The sequence below is a fragment of the Panthera tigris genome, chromosome B3, assembly GCF_018350195.1.
Source record: "Panthera tigris isolate Pti1 chromosome B3, P.tigris_Pti1_mat1.1, whole genome shotgun sequence".
In the NCBI taxonomy this organism is placed as follows: domain Eukaryota; kingdom Metazoa; phylum Chordata; class Mammalia; order Carnivora; family Felidae; genus Panthera; species Panthera tigris.
The window spans coordinates 116,077,082-116,094,194 of NC_056665.1; the positions used below are offsets into that span (position 1 = coordinate 116,077,082).

Consider the following 17,113-nt stretch of genomic DNA (forward strand, 5'->3'; position numbering starts at 1 on the left):
GTGGATATATTCAGTTTTGGTCTTTGTTTTGAGTTAGTGTATTTATTAAATAACAAGGAATCTGTTTCGAGTTAGTGTAAAAACAAATCTTGAACAATGGATTCCCTGTGAAATTACTGTAACATGGTTAATATTTTTGTTGTTTTTATAGTTGAGACAAGAGAAACTTTAAAATCAACTTGTCCACACTTAAATAACTTTGTGAAACAGATCTATAAAATGAAACACTCATTTGTTATTTTTTTATATAAATGGAAAATATGTTATTTATTGGAAATTTTTATAGGTCTAAGAGCTATAGAATTTTAAAGCTGTACGATCTCATATCTGGGCTATCCCCTCATTTTACAGATGAAGAATTAGATTAAATGACTTCTCAAGGAGACTCAATTATTAGGGACACAGAAAAGCTCAAACCTAGTCTCCTGAAGTTAGCCAGTGCTTTTCAATCACTGTATCATTTAGGTTTCTAAGGTAAAAACTTTCATCAACCTAGTGCTTTAAGCTTGCACTTGACCCAAAAGAGTCTTAACTGCCTAGTCTTCATGCCCTTTCCTAGGTTTTCTAGTTCTGTGGGATTGAATTAAATCACAGTTTTCTCATATTAATGTAAGTAGGAATGGGATTTATTAGTTTTTTATTGAGATATAATTCACTATACCATGGAATCTATTTTTCACTCATCCCTTTTGAAATCTAAAGTTTAAGCTTAACTTCCATTCACAGCATCCATTTTAGGCACTATTTAAAGCCCCCAAAGAAAAGTTTCTACGATTAAAAGAAGAAACAGGGTGTGAAAAGATTTTGTCTTCACCCTTAGCAGCATTTTGAAGTAGGTTTGGAGGCCTCTGAAAAGCTTAATGATTAAACAAAACAAAACAAAACAACTCCCCCCCCCCCCGGTTTTTTTTAATGAGACAAAGATGGAGAAAGGAAGGACTAGAACTATTGAAAAACAGACACAATCTGTGTGAACAGAAACGCGCAGATAGAAATAGAGTACAAAATATGGCTGTGGAGCAGAAACTTACCTTCTAAGGTACTCTACAGGGTAGGGTGAAAGGAAAGTATTAGAACACGCACAGACTCCTGTGCTCCTTTCCCCCCCACAATAGACATTAAGTAAATAGCTACTATGTACCAAGTTTGTGGAGGCGCTGAGAACACAAACATGAAGAAGCTGCCAGATCCTCAAGGAGCCCAGCCTGGTGGTGGTGGTGATGGGGAGGCGGGGGAGGGAGGAGAGAGGGAGCCTAAGGAGTGGAGGCTGGCGGATGAGATTAGACGGGAGGGCTGAAAAACTGAATATACAGTTGATATTTGGGGATACAGATATGTGCTGGCTTCTGTGACAGAAATCTCCCCCTGAACCTCTGGGGGAAAAAATTAGCTTCATTTGCCAAATTTGGCCAGATATGACGCTGTTCTACAGATGTCCTCTCGAATAGGCTTAAGAATCCTCCTCTCGCTTCTGGCCCTCGATTTCCCCACCATTAGGGTGTCTGGCAAGGGAGGGGGCAGGTTGAAAACTGCACCCACGTTTGCAGCCTCGGCTCTCTGTTGGAGACAGGAATCCAGGGCTTTGCCGTCGTCATAGCAACTAGGAGTTCCGCGGTCCCCCACCTTCCTCCAACTCCTACTTCCCCCGCCGGCCCGGCAGAGCCGCCGCTTCTCTCGCGAGATTTGAGCGCAGGGCCGAGCGGCCCAGAGGTGATCTCACCCGAGACTTGCGGAGGGAGGGAGTGAAGGAGGGGAAGGAATGGGGCGGGGAGGCGGGGAGGCGAGGGGAGTGGAAGGGAGGGAAGGGCGAGTGAGGCGCCGCCACCGTCGGCAACTTTGTGAGCGAGTTCAGTGCGTGCGTGAGCGAGTAAGCGAAAAAGTCAGTGCGGCGCCGACTTCCCGGGAGGAGGGTCCCCGGGGAGGGCCAGGTCTGGGCTTCAGAGGCCGCCCCCCAGCCACTCCATCTCTTCCCGCCTCCGTGGCTCCCTCCCCATTTCCTCCCCCCACCGGTCCTCCCGGGCCTTCCCACCCCCGTCTGCAGTTACCTGTCTCCTCCCCCCACTCGGCACGCACGTCCCCTTCCCCTGCGTCCACCTTCGACCTCCAAGACCCCGGACCCCCAGCCACCCCATACCCGCTTTACTCGCCGGCTGCCCCCGCCCCCAGCTTTTTCTCCTGGGGGCTGGTGGGCGGCATGGGGGGCGCTGAGCCTCGGAGGCGGCGCGAGCGGGGACCAGGACGCCCAGACAATAGTTGATGCCCGGGGACGGGGGCACCTCCGTCCCCCACTCCTCCAGGAGCGCGGCCCCCACAGGCTGCTCTCCAGCCTGCTTTCCGGGTTCCCCTCGGAGTGGAGCTCGGGAGTTGGGCAGATTCCGCCGCCACCTCCCCCGGGCCCCCCTCCGCTAGCCGCCCGCCCCGGCCCGGCCTCGCTGCCCGCCGTTCTCCGCAGAGGAGGCGGCGAGTGAGCGCGCGCCGACCGTCCACAGGGTTTCTCTTTCTCCCTAGGGAGAGCGCGCGGCGGACGCGCCCCGGACGCGCGGTGGCACCGGGAGGCCGGGCAGAGCGGTAAGTGGCTCCCGCGCCCCGGGTCCGGGCAGGGGAGCGGGGGTGAAGGACTGTTGACAGCCCCCCCCATTGCATTTCTGGCCGGGGCTCGGGTGCAGGGCCCGGAGCGGGATTCGGGAGGCCGGTCAAAGTTTTATTTCCGATTTGGTGGCGTGCTGATAGCGCAGCCCGGCGGGGGCGAGTCCGGGCTGCACCGCGCACGGCGCGCGCGCACGCACCTAGGAACCCGAATCTGCATAACTACCGGCAGAGCGCCTCCGCCAGAGGCCGGGAGACCCGCGCCCCCGTCGGGGTGGCTGCGCCCACCCGGCAGCTCTCGTCTCCACCGGGCACCCTTCCCCTTCAGTCACCTGGGTGAGCGCTTTGCAGGCTGCGTTGGAAAGGACAGGCCGAGGGGTTTAGTCATGGGAAAGGGAGAAGAGAGCTCGGTGCCCGCGGGTGGTTAATTTCTCTCCCCGGGTCCGGGGGACAGGGAAAGTAGGGGATGCTCTAACCTGCTTTCCTTGGAGCAAGTAAACCTCGAGAAGGCTGAGGAGGCGTGAGGGTGCTTCAAAAAGAACTTTTCCTCTTTAGCCTCATCTGTTTCCAACTTCTCCTGCCCTTAAAGGAAATTTGCGAGGCTCCCTATCGCTTCACGGCATATCTGCGTGGACATGTAGCCGTATTGGGCAGGTTGAAATTTCGAGTTTGACCGTTCGTTAAATATAGAGACAAGGGAAATGGCTCACTTTAGGGAAGATGTTGTTTAGTTGAGTTGTTGGTATTCGTTTTTGAAGGGAAGCATTTGGGGACTGATGGTCCCTAGAGACGGCGTTTACCTTAATAGATTTAATTTTTCATGACGGGTGTTTTAGAGATTAACATTCACTGACACTCTTACTACCTGCTGGACGATTATATTTCTAAACTGGGAGCCAGTGGGTGATGCGATGCAAATTTCAGAGTAAAGGTGTCGTCTTTCATCGGGTTCCAGGTCTATCTGGATGAACTGGGGTTGGCGTTTCCTCTATAAAGTAAGCCTTTCATGTTGAAACTCTGACTCAGACTCTTAAAGCCATTGTTTTTATACTGGTACTCTGTGGGAGTTAAGTGTCAACTTTCTCTTCTTTTCTCATATGGAATATTCATCCAAGGCAAAGATTCTCTGACTTAATCTTCTGGAAAAGTACAAGATTAAGTCCTATAGAATCATACTCTGCAGCCAGTTTAGTAACAGTATTAATTTTCTATATAATCCTGATTTAATGACTTTCACTTTTCTCTTAGTTTTTGAAGGCTGCAATTAAGTCACCTTTAACTAGGGTGGGGAAAAAAAAAACCCCAAAAACGATGGGAATAATATAGAACAGTGGTAACAGCAGTAGTCTCAAATAAAAGGTTTACGTAAAGCAGTTTATGGTCACTGATGTGTCCAAGTAGTAGATGACATGCCAGTTATTAACGAGAATATTAATATTAAAGCATTTCTCCCATGGAATAAATTACTTATACTGAGGCATCAGCAATTAGCAGTGCATTTAAAATGACTTGGGTAATGATTTGCTCATAAATGGTTAAGGGCAAACTAAGAGATTTTGGGGGATGGATGGCTTTATGTGGGTGACAACTTATTTTCTTATCTCATTATGCTTAAGTAAAGGACTCTTGAAATTGACTGTATCATTAGATTTCTCTAGTTGACGAGAGAACAAGTTTGGCAAGTGGCTCAAGATAGTCAGTAGGTGTTGCTGTTAGCTTCTCTGCGGTTCCTGGTGCTGCTCCTCCGGTTTGAAATTGCAGTTCTAGTACAGAGAACTTTTCAGATCTGAAGTGTCAGGCAATTGTTAGGATCCTATGGGAAGGTTGACTTGAACCCTTGGTAATGAATCCAGAGCCCCTCGCTTAGATTGTATACTGAGATTCATTTAACTCTTTTCTTTCACTGTTACTTTCTGGCGTTTGTATTTACTTACTTTGCTTTTGCTTTGAATTACATCAGTAATTTTGTTGTAGTGCCCTCTGCCCCACCAATTTTTTAAAACAACTTTAAAAAACTTTAAAAAAACCTTAAAGTCATAGATTGAAGATTGCTTGATCTTAGTGGTTTTGTAGACTTTAGGGGGGATCTTGGTTGACTGAGTTGGGACGTATATAAATCCTATGTTAAATTTGCAGTTTGAATTTTTCAATAAATGGCTGTTTTCTGTCTCTTTGAGCTGTGAAACAGAAGTATGAGAGGTAGAACAGTGTAAGAGTACAGATTCCCTGAATCTTTCCAATTGAGGGGAAAGTATGTAGTGATTGATAAGAACATGATTCTTATCAGTCTTCATGGCTGTGTTATCATTTCTGTTAGTCCAGATCAGTGTGTGTATAAAGTATGGATATCCTGAAGATTTCCAGGTGACCTCTCACATTTGGGCTTTTGGTTCACTGATCAAATTGGAGTTTCTCTGAGGAAGACACATAGATTCATCCTTCTAATGGAGAGCTAGATCTCTGATATGGAATGCCTCTTTCTACTGTTTTTATTTTTTTTTCTTTCTATCTTTTGAATCAGATCATAGGAGATCATACCTCAAATTCAGAAAAAAAAAAAAAATTCCCTCCATAGTATCACTGTATTCCTAATCTTTTGAGGTGTATGGTGAGTCAGGCAATATTTGCTCAGTGCCTCTATCTGGGAGGTGTGCTCTTGGGCCCTGTGATTCCAGTGGGGCCATTTGTAGTAACCTTTCCGGGTTTGGTATTATAATATGCCGATGTCCCCAGAAAGGTTTTGCGTAGCAGGCAATCAATTATTTTTAAATTTTAACTTTTTGAAATAATGGAACCCAATATTTGTCCTCAGAAGGTCTGAGTTTCAAATTTTCTGGCTAGGGGATCTTAAAAAATAATCAAACTCTCTGAACTGTCTTTCGGAAAAACTGTCTTTTTCTGCAGAGATGGGCATAATGCTTGTTTCACAGCTTTGCTGCAAGAATTAATGAGAAAATATGTTTGAAAATACTTTGTAAGTCATAAAGTCTTATTTGCAATTGCATTTTCTTCCTGATCGACAGATTCATAGATTATTGAAGCTAGAAGGGATTTTAAACTTAAATCATTTGGCCCATTTTCTCCATTTTACAGGTGAGGAAACGGAGGCCTAGAAAGTTGAAGTGATTTGTGCAAGGTTATAGAAGAGCTAGTTAGTTAGCGATCAGGCAGTGATTGGAAGTCAGGTTTCCAGATTTAACTGTACTCCTTTGTTTCCTGTTTTTTTCCCCTTTGAGTCTGTAGATTAAAATTTGTTTAGTACTCCCTCTCCTCCTCTTAATTATTCAGGGTTGATTAAGTGTCTACAATGAGAAGAAGCAAAGCTTAAGGAAACAAAATCCACAGTAAGGTTGAAACGCTGTGTAAACAGCATTGATGTAGTATTTGGTAAGTAAGCTTTAGAGTTACTCAAATTACAAAGTTATGGAAAAAGAAATTATGAGTTAGTTAAAATATCTACATGGTAGAGCTTGGTAGGCCTTCCCCCCTGTGTGTTTTTTTTTTTTTTTTTTGGTGAAGGATAGATATTATTAACTCAGCATAATTTAGAGAAGGCAAACTTCATTTGTTCTAGTTTACCATTTTCTTCCCTTCTTTATCTCATTTTTCATTTGTAAACGAAAGTGGCTGTACCTTCCCTGTTTCTGGAACAGTGGCAACTTGGAGACCTTCTCTCTGAGTTGCGTGTTAAGTGTTACCAGGCGGTGGGGGTTTGGTGGGGAGGATGGGTCAGGCGGAGGGATAATTGCACATAAAACAGGAACTTGTTGAAGGAGCTTCCTGCTGAAAATGCAATTTATTTATATAGCACCACCCTACCTGCCGCTGGAGTAATCCGACCCAGGAGAGAAGAAATATCCCTGCCAGTTGGGTGACTGCCCTTTAGATGAGGGGCTCTCCTTTTTCCTGGGAGGATTAAGCATTATGTTATTCTTTCAGTGCTCATCCACAACTCTGTGTTTTGTTCCAAGTCCAGTGCTATTTAAAATCTGGGTGTTCCACTACCTCTTGAGATTGACAACCCAACTTTCTATCCACTTCTTACACCAAAAGTATCCTTTGTTGGTATAAGAAGTAAATTGACCTCATTAGTTGTTTTTCCCCCCTCGATGTCTAGCTAGTAAAAAGAAAAAAAAGCCAAACAAAGTCCACACACCTGTCTGGCACTTAATTTTCCATAGGTTAGATGTAAATGAATTATCCGTACATGATAAGTCTTCTTCTTCGGGTGGGCTTTTGATGAGCTCTGGAGTGAGTCAGAAGCATGGGAAAGAATCCCTTCTCTCGGGATCTCTCCAACACGTGGTTTGAGCCAGGGATGGAATGAGGTGTGTGACTGGCTTTGTGAGCACAAGGGGAAGGAGACCCATCGGGGTCTGTCTTCCGAGGTAGGGGCCGGCCCACATCCATCTTCTGCTTTAATTTTGGCCTGGGGAGAGTAAAGAGAACATGAGTGTTTTCTTGAAGACCAAGAGGGATGACCCCGAAATGCCATGGAGGAACGTCAGGGGCGGTTTCAGTCGGCCCCTCCTACGCCAGCAGTGTCGTGGTGGGTGTGCCGCGGCGTCCCCCGAGGCCCTTTCTCTTTGCTTCTGGAAGTCTGGGATGAGAGTTTTCGGTCTTTAGATTTCTAATTTGTTACTTGTCATGTCGCACCAACTTCTCCCTCTAATTAGGATTATAGTATGCCTCACTTTAAATTGTGGGAAACAGGCAATTACATAATGTTAGATTTCCCTCTTTCAATTCAGGAGAGGCGGGAGCGTGCAGGCGGGTCGGAGTGCGCAGGCTTGGAGAGGGAGGCTGTCTGGTTTGCGCCAGCACAGGGGTCACTCGAAGGCAACTGGGGCGGGCAGGACAGGACGTGGAGCCTCGGCCCCCGCCGGCTTCTTTTTCCTCTTTCCTCCCCCAGAGCGGGTCCGGGTTAAATGACTTTCGCAGATACAATAGTTAATTTTGGTTATTCCTCTTTCCACTTTCTCCATAAAGCCGTCTTCTCCCACAGCTACAGGTACAATCATTAATTGGTTTTTGTGGTTTAGGGTCTTGCTTCCTTTTAGAATGAGTTCTGAACTGCTCACAAGAAAGCTAGTGAGAAAGGAAAAGCAAAGGGTTTCATGGTGAATGATCACGTTTCTGTAATCCAGACTTGACTGTGATCAGTCTCTTTTCCTTGGGTCCCTTTATTATTATTATTATTGTTATTATTATTATTATTTCATATTCTAGAGTTATTTGCCTAGATAGGTATTCTGGTTGGATGTATTACCAGCTCCTTGCATTCCCTTTAACAGTCTTAGTTCCCAGAACTGACTGTTGGGTTTTTTTTTTTTTTTTTTAACGTTTTATTTATTTTTGAGACAGAGAGAGACAGAGCATGAACGGGAGAGGGGCAGAGAGAGAGGGAGACACAGAATCGGAAGCAGGCTCCAGGCTCTGAGCCATCAGCCCAGAGCCCGACGCAGGGCTCGAACTCACAGACAGCGAGATTGTGACCTGAGCTGAAGTCAGACGCTTAACCGACTGAGCCACCCAGGCGCCCCTGACTGTTGGTTTTTACAAGTTTCTTTGTGGCTCGTGATGCTCTCAGAGAAGCAGCTGACAGCTGAACTGTGGTATCTCATGCTTTCAGGAAGAGTCAGTACTTCTAAGGAGAGGCCTATAAGATCTATCCTTATAAATCAGTTGCATGTCCTAAAATTTTCACCCAATTTGATTAGTATTGCTGGCTTCACCTATGTGTACCTAGGAAAAAAGTGGAAAGCAGTGTTTTCCCAGATTTTTGCAAGAAATGTCAGTTTGTGACTTGTTGGAACCAAACTGCTTTTCTTTTAAAAAAATTTTTTTTTTCAATGTTTATTTATTTTTGAGACAGAGAGAGACAGAGCATGAACGGGGGAGGGTCAGAAGACACAGAATCTGAAACAGGCTCCAGGCTCTGAGCTGTCAGCACAGAGCCCGACGCGGGGCTCCAGCTCATGGACCGTGAGATCATGACCTGAGCCGAAGTCGGACGCTTAACCGACTAAGCCACCCAGGCGCCCCCCAAACTGCTTTTCTTTAGAAGACTTCAAAAATACATGTTCCTCTCCTTGCACTGCAGCTTGGTGTGTGGTTGATTTACCGCCTCCCTTTTCCTAGGCCTAATTCTGGCTGCTCCTGTGAAAACCTCAGAAGGTTTTGCCTGTTTACTTTGCCCAAGTCTAATTTCTGAGCGGCTGGCGTTTCCTACGTAAAGAGAGTGTGCTGTGTGTCTGTATGTGTTTGGGGTGGGGTTGGACTCATGGCTCAGAAACCTGTGAGGATGGCTTGCCCCGGTGGAGACCCAGTGTGGTTCCTCTCTTCTAGTTTGGGAGGTGCCTGTGATTCTTCAGAGCGTCTCCTTGTTACTTTATTTTATTTTTTTAAAGATCTTAGTGCTAATCCTTTGTAATAGGAAATGAGGTATAATAATTGCAAAACAAAATGTTTCAGTAGGTAAATGATAGGTTATGGAGAGCTACAGTGTTCACAGAAAAGGCTCATTCAGAGTTCGAGAATGTCAGCCTAATAATTGCTTTCGGTGGGATTGTTCTGAAGGCCGTTTTCAAGGCAGTGTTTTTAAAATAGTGGTTTTCAGCAGTTTGGGTAGGATGTGTGTTTTGGGGGAGCAGGAAGTGCTTGGGTGGAGAGGGTAGGGGATCACAGTGAACTCTGGGGCTTTTCTCCGGGGCAGTAGGCGAGATATCAGGTGGATGGAGGGTTGAAGAGACTCAGTGGATGATTCTGTTATGCTTCTCCCCCACCCAGTTGAGAGCACAGTAGTTTTTGTATCATTTTTGAACTTCTGCTTGACAATAAGGTAGACCAGTAGTAGGCTTAAAGCAGAGAGCAGCTGGCTGGGAGTATGTAAACTTAATTTTGAATGGGTGAGAAGGAGAGAGCCTCTGGTCCTCTGTGCTAGCCATTGACTAAAAAAGACAACTTGGAAAAATCTGTGGAAATGAGTGCCAACACCTCAAAGGGTCAGGCTGCTTCGATTCTGCAGTGGAGGTAGAACGTGAAAATCCAATTTGGTAATTCTGTGTTGGCACTTACGACATTTTTGTTTGTTTGTTTTTTTAACGTATGTTTATTTCTGAGACAGAGACAGAGCATGAGTGGGGGAGGGGCAGAGAGAGAGAGGGAGACAGAATCCAAAGCAGGCTCCAGGCTCTGAGCTGTCAGCACAGAGCCCGACGCGGGGCTTGAACTCACAGACCGTGAGATCATGACTGGGGGCCACCTGGGCCCCCCTCACGTTTTTTTACTGTCTTAAAAAAAAAAACATGTGACACAGTTGACCATCTTAACCATTTTTAAGTGTGAAGCACATTCGTGTTCTGAAGCAGATCTTCAGAACTTTCTCATCTTGCAAATCTGAAACTACACCCATGAAATGGTTCCCCTCTCCCTTTCCCCTTATCCCTCGCCACTGCCATTCTTCTTTCCGTTTCTGTGACTCTGTCTGCTGTAGATACTTCACGTAAGTGGAATCATGCGGTATTTGTTTTTTTGTGACTGGCTTATTTCACTTACCATAAAGTCTTCAAGGTTTATACATGTTGGCGTATAACAGGATTTCCTTGTTTTGAGGCTGAATAATATTCCATGCTGTGTATATACCATATTTTGTTTATCTACTCATCCATTTATTGACGTTCTGGTTGCTTCCACCTCTTGGCTACTGTGGATAATGCTGGTATGAACATGGGTGTACAAATGTATCTTTCAGGCCTTGCTTTCAGTTCTTTTGAATATACACACAAGTGGGATTGCTGGATCAGATGGTAGTTCTATTTTGAAATTTTTGAGTAATCTCCATACTATTTTTCATAGTAGTTGTAAAACCGCAGTGGTTTTACACTCCCACCAGCAGTGTATGAAGGTTCCAGTGTCTCCACATCCTTGTCAGCACTTGTTATTTTCTTTTTTTTTCCATAGGAGTCATCCTAAGAGTGTGAGGTGGTATCTCGTGGTTTTGATTTGCATTTCTCTGATAAATGATGTTGAGCGTCTTTCATATGCTTGTTGGCTATTTGTATATCATCTCTGGAGAAAATGTCTATTCAAATCCTTTGCCCATTTTTCAATGGGGTTATTTGACTTTTTGTTGTTGAGTCGTAGGAGTCCTTTATATATTCTGGATATTAACCCCTTACCAGATATATGATTTGCCTGTATTTCCTTCTATTCTGTGGGTTGCCTTTTCACTATGTTGATTGTATCCTTTGATGCACAAAAGTTTTAAAAATTTGTCTATTTTTCCTTTTGTTGCCTGCGCTTTTGGCATCATATCCAGGAAGTTATTGCTAAGACCAGTGTCGTGAAACTTCCTTCCTATGTTTTCTTCTAGAAATTTTATAGTTTCAGTTCTTATGTTTAGGTCTTTAATCCATTTTGAGTTAATTTTTGTGTATGGTATAAGATGAGGGTCCAACTTAATTCTTTTGCGTGTGGATATCCAGTTCACTCTCTCTCAACACTATTTGTTGAAGAGATTGTCCTTTCCTCATCGAATGGTCTTGGCTCCCTTGTTGAAGATCAGTTGACCATTTACACAAGGGTTTATTTCTGGGCTGTCTACTCTCTTGGTCTGTTTGTTTGTCTTTATGCCAGCACCAGAACTGTCTTGATTATATTAGCTTTGCAGTATATTAAAATCAGGAAGTGTGAATGTCACTTTTAATTTATGCCATTCTAGGTGTTAAGTAATGGAGAATAGAGAAGTCAACAATTGAGAAAACAATTTGTAGAATTTTTCATTTTTTTGAGGGGATTAGACGCACTTAAAGAATGAAGTAAAGTGATTTAAATGGTAGAATGTATGCAAGGCTATCAGCTGGCAACTCGTATAGTAAGAGCTGTGTGTCCAGTACTTCCTGGTTTACAAAGTTATTTCATAGATACCTAGTCCAATGGCTTGGGAAAGTTTCAAAAAGGCGATGGACCTTGACTTGATCTTGAAGATTGGATGTGTGTCCCCCTGGATCAGTTGTATCACAGTGTTATAGGGAAGCCTCTAGTGGTAATCTCAAGATTTTCAGTGGTATCAATTATTAAATTTTTTTTTAATGTTTATTTTTGACAGAGAGAGAGCATGAGCGGGGGAGGGGCAGAGAGAAAGGGAGACACAGAATCCGAAAGCAGGCTCCAGGCTTTGAACTGTCAGCACAGAGCCCGACGCGGGGCTCAAACTCACAGGTCGCGAGATCATGACCTGAGCTGAAATTGGATGCTCAACCGACTGAGCCACCCAGGCGCCCCTCAGTGGTATCAATTATTATAAGAACTGTCATGGTGGCATTTTTTTCCTTGACAGTATCTTTTCCTATTCTAGGTCAGTTGATTCTGATTTTCCACATCTGCTTATTGAATAGTGGTAGACCACATACAAAGATAGAATACTTAGCCACAGCACTGTTTTCTTTTCTGGGATGTGCAAAGAACAAAAAACTAACATGGCTCGGTTGTACAGGATGAACTGAATGAGAGAGATTGGAACCAGAATAGCAAATTAAGTGACCGTTTTAGTAAGTAATTTAGGCTACTTAAGTCATACTTTGTTATCTTCTTGACAAAACTGTGAGGATAGTTTTGGTTGAGTGTCTTTTACTTGAGGGGCCATTGGTAGAATCGCTGTGGAGGAAAATGTAGTATGTTTGCACTTAGTAGGCCTGAAGTAAAGATTTGTTCGGTGGTGACCAAATGACTTTATGTCTACATGGGTGGATCTCTAAGGAGTAACTTACTCACTTATCCTGTATTTATTGACTCCCACTATAATGCCAGGGGCTAGTGGCTGCTTGTGGTGACAAAAGAATGTCTGATTCCTGCTCTCTTGTGGCTGACAACTCTTCTAGTGATTGATAAGGTCCTTTTCAGCGTTCTGTTCCTCCTCTGGCTGATTTTTCTTTTAGTCAGAGGCCACCTGTTTTACCGCTGATGCAAAACAATTGTAGTTACTTACTATGAAAATAGTCCTGTGTTAAATATTCTTTGTATAGAAGAAGAAAGAAACCCTAGACAGTTCTGCCTTTTCGGTTTCCAAGGAGATAGGTCTTGGCAACATTTATTTTATCAAGGGCTTTTCTAAGTGACAAAACTAATGAATTTTAGGCTCAAATGAGTTTTGGTTAAGTTTTTCCTGAGGACCCAGATAAGGTTTTCAAATCTTGGTTTCCTCTACTTCCACATCTGTTCCAAAAGAATCTAGAAACCTAGTTTTGGTTAATCTGGATTTTTCCATTAACTGACCTTAAAAGAGTTGTATACCCTTTTCGGATCTTCGTTTTTTCACTCATTCAACACATTTTAATTGTTTGCTTATTACATACCATGTATCTTTTCATTTGTAAGAGGAAGAAGGTTGAGGATTGGATTAAGTTTCCTTTAAGGCCAACTGTTAAAATTCTGTGAATTTATTTTTGTGATTTAGGAGATTTAAGGCTTTTTACAGATAGTAGGAATGTTTTTGAAAGAACTAAAGAAAGAAGTTCAGAAAATTTGTTTTTAACTCTAAAACATTTTAGTGAGAAACTTCTGTAATGGTGGATAATTTTAGCATTAGTTTCACTCTGATCTGAAAACAATCAACATTTTAACTTCACTCTGAGAGTCCTTATAATTTTGGTAGGAGACAATTCTGAATCTAACTTTTCTGCTGTTACTTGTAATACTCTAGAAACTTAATTCCTGTTTCAGAAGATTGATATAATGCCAGTGTGGGAGATTTGGAAATGCTTATCACCCTTTTTCTAGGTACTTGGATCCGAGTCTTTTAAAGTCCTTGTCATTTACGTGCATGGTAGTCTTGAGATGCAGTGCCGTCACGTTACTGAATGTAGAAAGTCACACTGAAAGTCTGGTTACCAGTGCTGTGATAATTAAGCTGTCAATTGTCCCATGTTACCAAATATGTAATATTCACATAACTTAGTGGGAGATTTCATGGCTTTATAAAATGATATTTTCTTACGAATTTGTTGTTAGAAATTGAACATTGTATTGATTATGTGTGATAGGATTCAGTTATTCAAAGTAAGATTTAAGAATTTCTTCCCCTGGGGGTGCCTGGGTGGCTCAGTTGGTTGAGTGTCCATCTCTTGATTTCATGATTGATGATTTCAATCATGATGATCATGATTTTCATGATCCCAGGGTCATGGGGTCAAGCCCCACATCGGGCTCTATGCTCAGTGTGGAGCCCGCTTCAGACTCACTCACTCTCTCTCTCTCTGTCTCTCCCTCTCCCCACCCCCCACCTTGTGTGTGCTCTCTCTCTCTCTCAAATAAAAAAAATAAAAAAAAAAGAATTTCTTCCCATGTGCATTATTTGCTGTTATAAATCTGGTCTCATTGTTACTAAGAGCCCTGGAAGATTTGTGTAATCCTGGCTCTTGAATTTGGCCATTTTTCTTTTGTTTACTAGTCAGCATTATTCACTGAGCATCTTCTGGATGGCAGATGCTGTTTCATCCTATATATACAGTAATGAACCACTCCGGGTGAGATGGGAAGCCACCAGAGGGTTTTCTAAAAGGGTTTCATCTGACGTATTTTTGAAGTAAAAAACTTGGTTGTGTAGAGAATAGAATAAGGTATGTATGTTGGGGGGACTAAGGTGGAAGCGGGGGGATTTCTGGGGGTTCTAGCAATAATCTGGGTCAGATACGATGACAGCAGTGGAGGTGATGAGAAGTGACTGGATCCTGGACGTATCTCAGGTGGGGCTGATGTGATTCCCTGAAGGGTGTGATGAGGTAGCGTGGTAGAAGGAGTGGAGTCAAGGATGACACCAGGGTTTTGGCCTCGGCAAGTGGAACAACTCATTGAAATGGGGAAGATGGAGGAACGGGGAGCTGAGAGCTGATTTATATACGCTGGGTGTGAGATCGCTGTTGACATGCGAGGGGAGTCCATCTTTAGTAGGAATTCCGTTTCCTCGTCTGTGAAATGGGGAAAGTGTTTGCCCTTCTCAGAATTCTTGAGATCAAATGAGAAAAAAAAAGTTAAAACCTCTAACGTTATGTCTTGGAATGGTGGTATTATTTCTGGAAAGTAGGCTGGTTACCATCTTAGGTACCGTGTGGTCTCTTTTGAACTACGTAAGTCACAGGCCGTGGGCCGGAATGTATTGTGGAAAGTTGGCATTTGCCTTTCAAAGGCTGGTTTTCTTTCCCAATAGATGGAACAGCTTTCTTTTTGATTCATTCTGTGAGTCCTGCGCGGCTTCTGGGAGAGTTTGGTATTTTGGTTCCCTTCAGGGTGTCCGAGAGCTTCATTATGCGCAGAGCCACTGTAGTACCACACGGCGTGTGGCGCCATACTTGCCCCTTAATACACATAGCTGCAAGCCAAAGTGATGTTGTTTAGGTGGGAGGACGTTATGGTGGAAAAAACCCAGCTCTTTCCTTTCTCAGGGTCTTTATTATTTTAGGCTTTCCATGACTCGCGTCAGTTAACAAGTAGGGTCTAAGAGGTCACATTCATTAGAGAGACCACTGTCCGTGTTACTTGATTCAGAAAACCTATTTATACATTCCTAGGTGTTGGGATTGCTTAAAGCCTTGTTATAGGCAGGTAAAATATGTTACATGTATATGTGAACCCGATAGATTAAAATTTAAGATCCAACTGAAAATGTTGAAAGCATCAGTCTTAGAGTTCAGTCAGTGGTGTTTCAACCTTACTAAATGTCCTTCTTTAGAGATTGCAGTAAATAGTTGTGTCCTTGAGATGTAGTATTTGCTGATGCTCGATACCTTCCCAAAGGTTAGGTGTTGCTTTAGGAGCGTCTTCCGTCCAGAGATGTAGGTGCTGGTTCTCAGCTCTTCTGATGCCCCAGGCAGCTTGAACAGAGGCACTACACTTTCCTCACTGCCCTTGTGGTTTGTTTCTTCTTTAGTCCACAGGATTCGGTTGGGCATCAGCTGGGGGCCCACTGCAGGCTATTCAGAGAGGAGAGAGGGGTGCCTTTGAGGGCCTGACACATGTAGTGAGTATAACTGTTGATGAATGACCGACAGTTGTTGGGAGCTGTGGCTAAATAAGTATGTTAGGTGTTCAGCGTAGAGAGAGCAGTGATGGCTTTAGTAATGAGGGAAGGCATCGGGGGAACAGGAACCCCTGGAAGGAATATAGCTTTGTTAGACTAAGATACATTTTAGAATTTTCCAAATTGCCTGATAGCTTTTTGATTGAACTCAAATCTCCTAGACATTTTTATTGGGGAGATGGGGTCTAAGTTTCTGAGGTCACAGTAATATGCACTCCTAAGTTTTTATTTTTTAATTTTTTTCTTTATGTAACACTTTTGTTGCGTCATAATTAACTTATTATATGGGTCTCCCCTTTGAAGTGTACAAATCAGTTTTTAGTACATTGGTAGAATTGTGTTACCATCTCCATAAACAATTTTAGAATATCTTCATCATCCCACAAAGAAACTCCAACCCCCTTTGCAGTCACTCCCTGTTTGTCCCCAGTCCCATCCTGCTTCCCTGCCCCCAGCACTAGGGCTTCACCGATCCACTTGGCATTTTTATAGGTTTGCCCCCTCTGGATGTGTCCTGTAAATGGGCTCAGGCAATATGTGGGCTTTCATGGCTGACTTCTTTCGGCGTGCTCTACCGCAACGTTTGAACTTGGGTGGTGATGTTACTTTTTGGGCTCAAAACCAGATACTCCTTGTCTGCTGGCACAGAAACTACAACCAGTGCTGGGACCAGAGAAAAGAGCAAAACCGTGAGCTGCCATGTGTGTTTCTGGAATGGGGATTGAACTTTGAAGCTTTCGTCGACAGGTCACCCTGCTCGCACTCAGTGCATGGGGCTGCGCAGTTATCTTGCTTCTCCTTGAGCTCCTGCTTCTTCCTTGAGTTTTTCAAGTAGCTCTCCAGATGTCATCTCTGATTCTTTCCTTTCTTCCCTCTTTGGTCTGGTCTGTGACCAAGCACCTCCATTTTTTTTTTTCTTCTGAATTGATTCTTGTTTTCAGCTTTTCCTCTTTTAATTGCCACCATCTTAGGACAGACCCTCGACCTTCGTTTTGTATCTAGGTGGCTGTAGCAGGCTCCTTTGTGAGCCCCTTGCCTCATGCTGTTCTAGTCTCTAGGCCTTCTTATCTGCCTATGCTTTCTAAGGTACCACCTAGGTACACTTGTCACCTCCAGGGAGCTAAAGTGTTTGCATTACCTTACTGTATCAGACTCACACTCTCCTACGTGCTTTTGTGACCTTTCTCTAGGGTCTCTCCTGCTTATCTGATTTCTTTGGCCTCTCCAGCAACTGTCTCTGCTTTCTCTTCTTCCCAACTATTCCAACTCTCTTTGAGTCTTTGTTCATTTTCCATTTTAGTTCTATTCAATTCAAAAGACTACATTCCTCACCCATAGCTTTATCTCTCTCTTATCCCCTTCCCTGCATTTCACACTCCCTATCATTATCTCCTCTCTCCTCTGATGCAATACCAGCCCATGAGTTCCGGTTTTATCTGTGTCTTTCTCATT

At 43.7% G+C, this 17,113-nt stretch overlaps 1 protein-coding gene and 1 long non-coding RNA gene across 10 annotated transcripts in view; one reads left to right on the top strand and one right to left on the bottom strand.

The window, feature by feature from the left end:
* Positions 1 to 1,662, bottom strand: part of LOC122239654 — an 81,043-nt gene extending 79,381 nt beyond the window's left edge. Inside the window, exon 1 of one of the 2 annotated variants that reach the window (XR_006218972.1) lies at positions 1,142 to 1,662. This is a non-coding gene — a long non-coding RNA (uncharacterized LOC122239654). The remainder of the gene's footprint in view (positions 1 to 1,141) is intronic. The other variant, XR_006218971.1, reaches the window with a different exon arrangement.
* Positions 1,663 to 1,804: 142 nt separating this feature from the next.
* Positions 1,805 to 17,113, top strand: part of SIPA1L1 (signal induced proliferation associated 1 like 1) — a 362,769-nt gene continuing 347,460 nt past the window's right edge. For all 8 annotated transcript variants that reach the window (XM_042990031.1, XM_042990035.1, XM_042990026.1 and 5 more), the window contains exons 1-2: positions 1,805 to 1,879; positions 2,509 to 2,568. The gene's annotated coding sequence lies outside the window, so the exon portion shown is untranslated. The remainder of the gene's footprint in view (positions 1,880 to 2,508; positions 2,569 to 17,113) is intronic.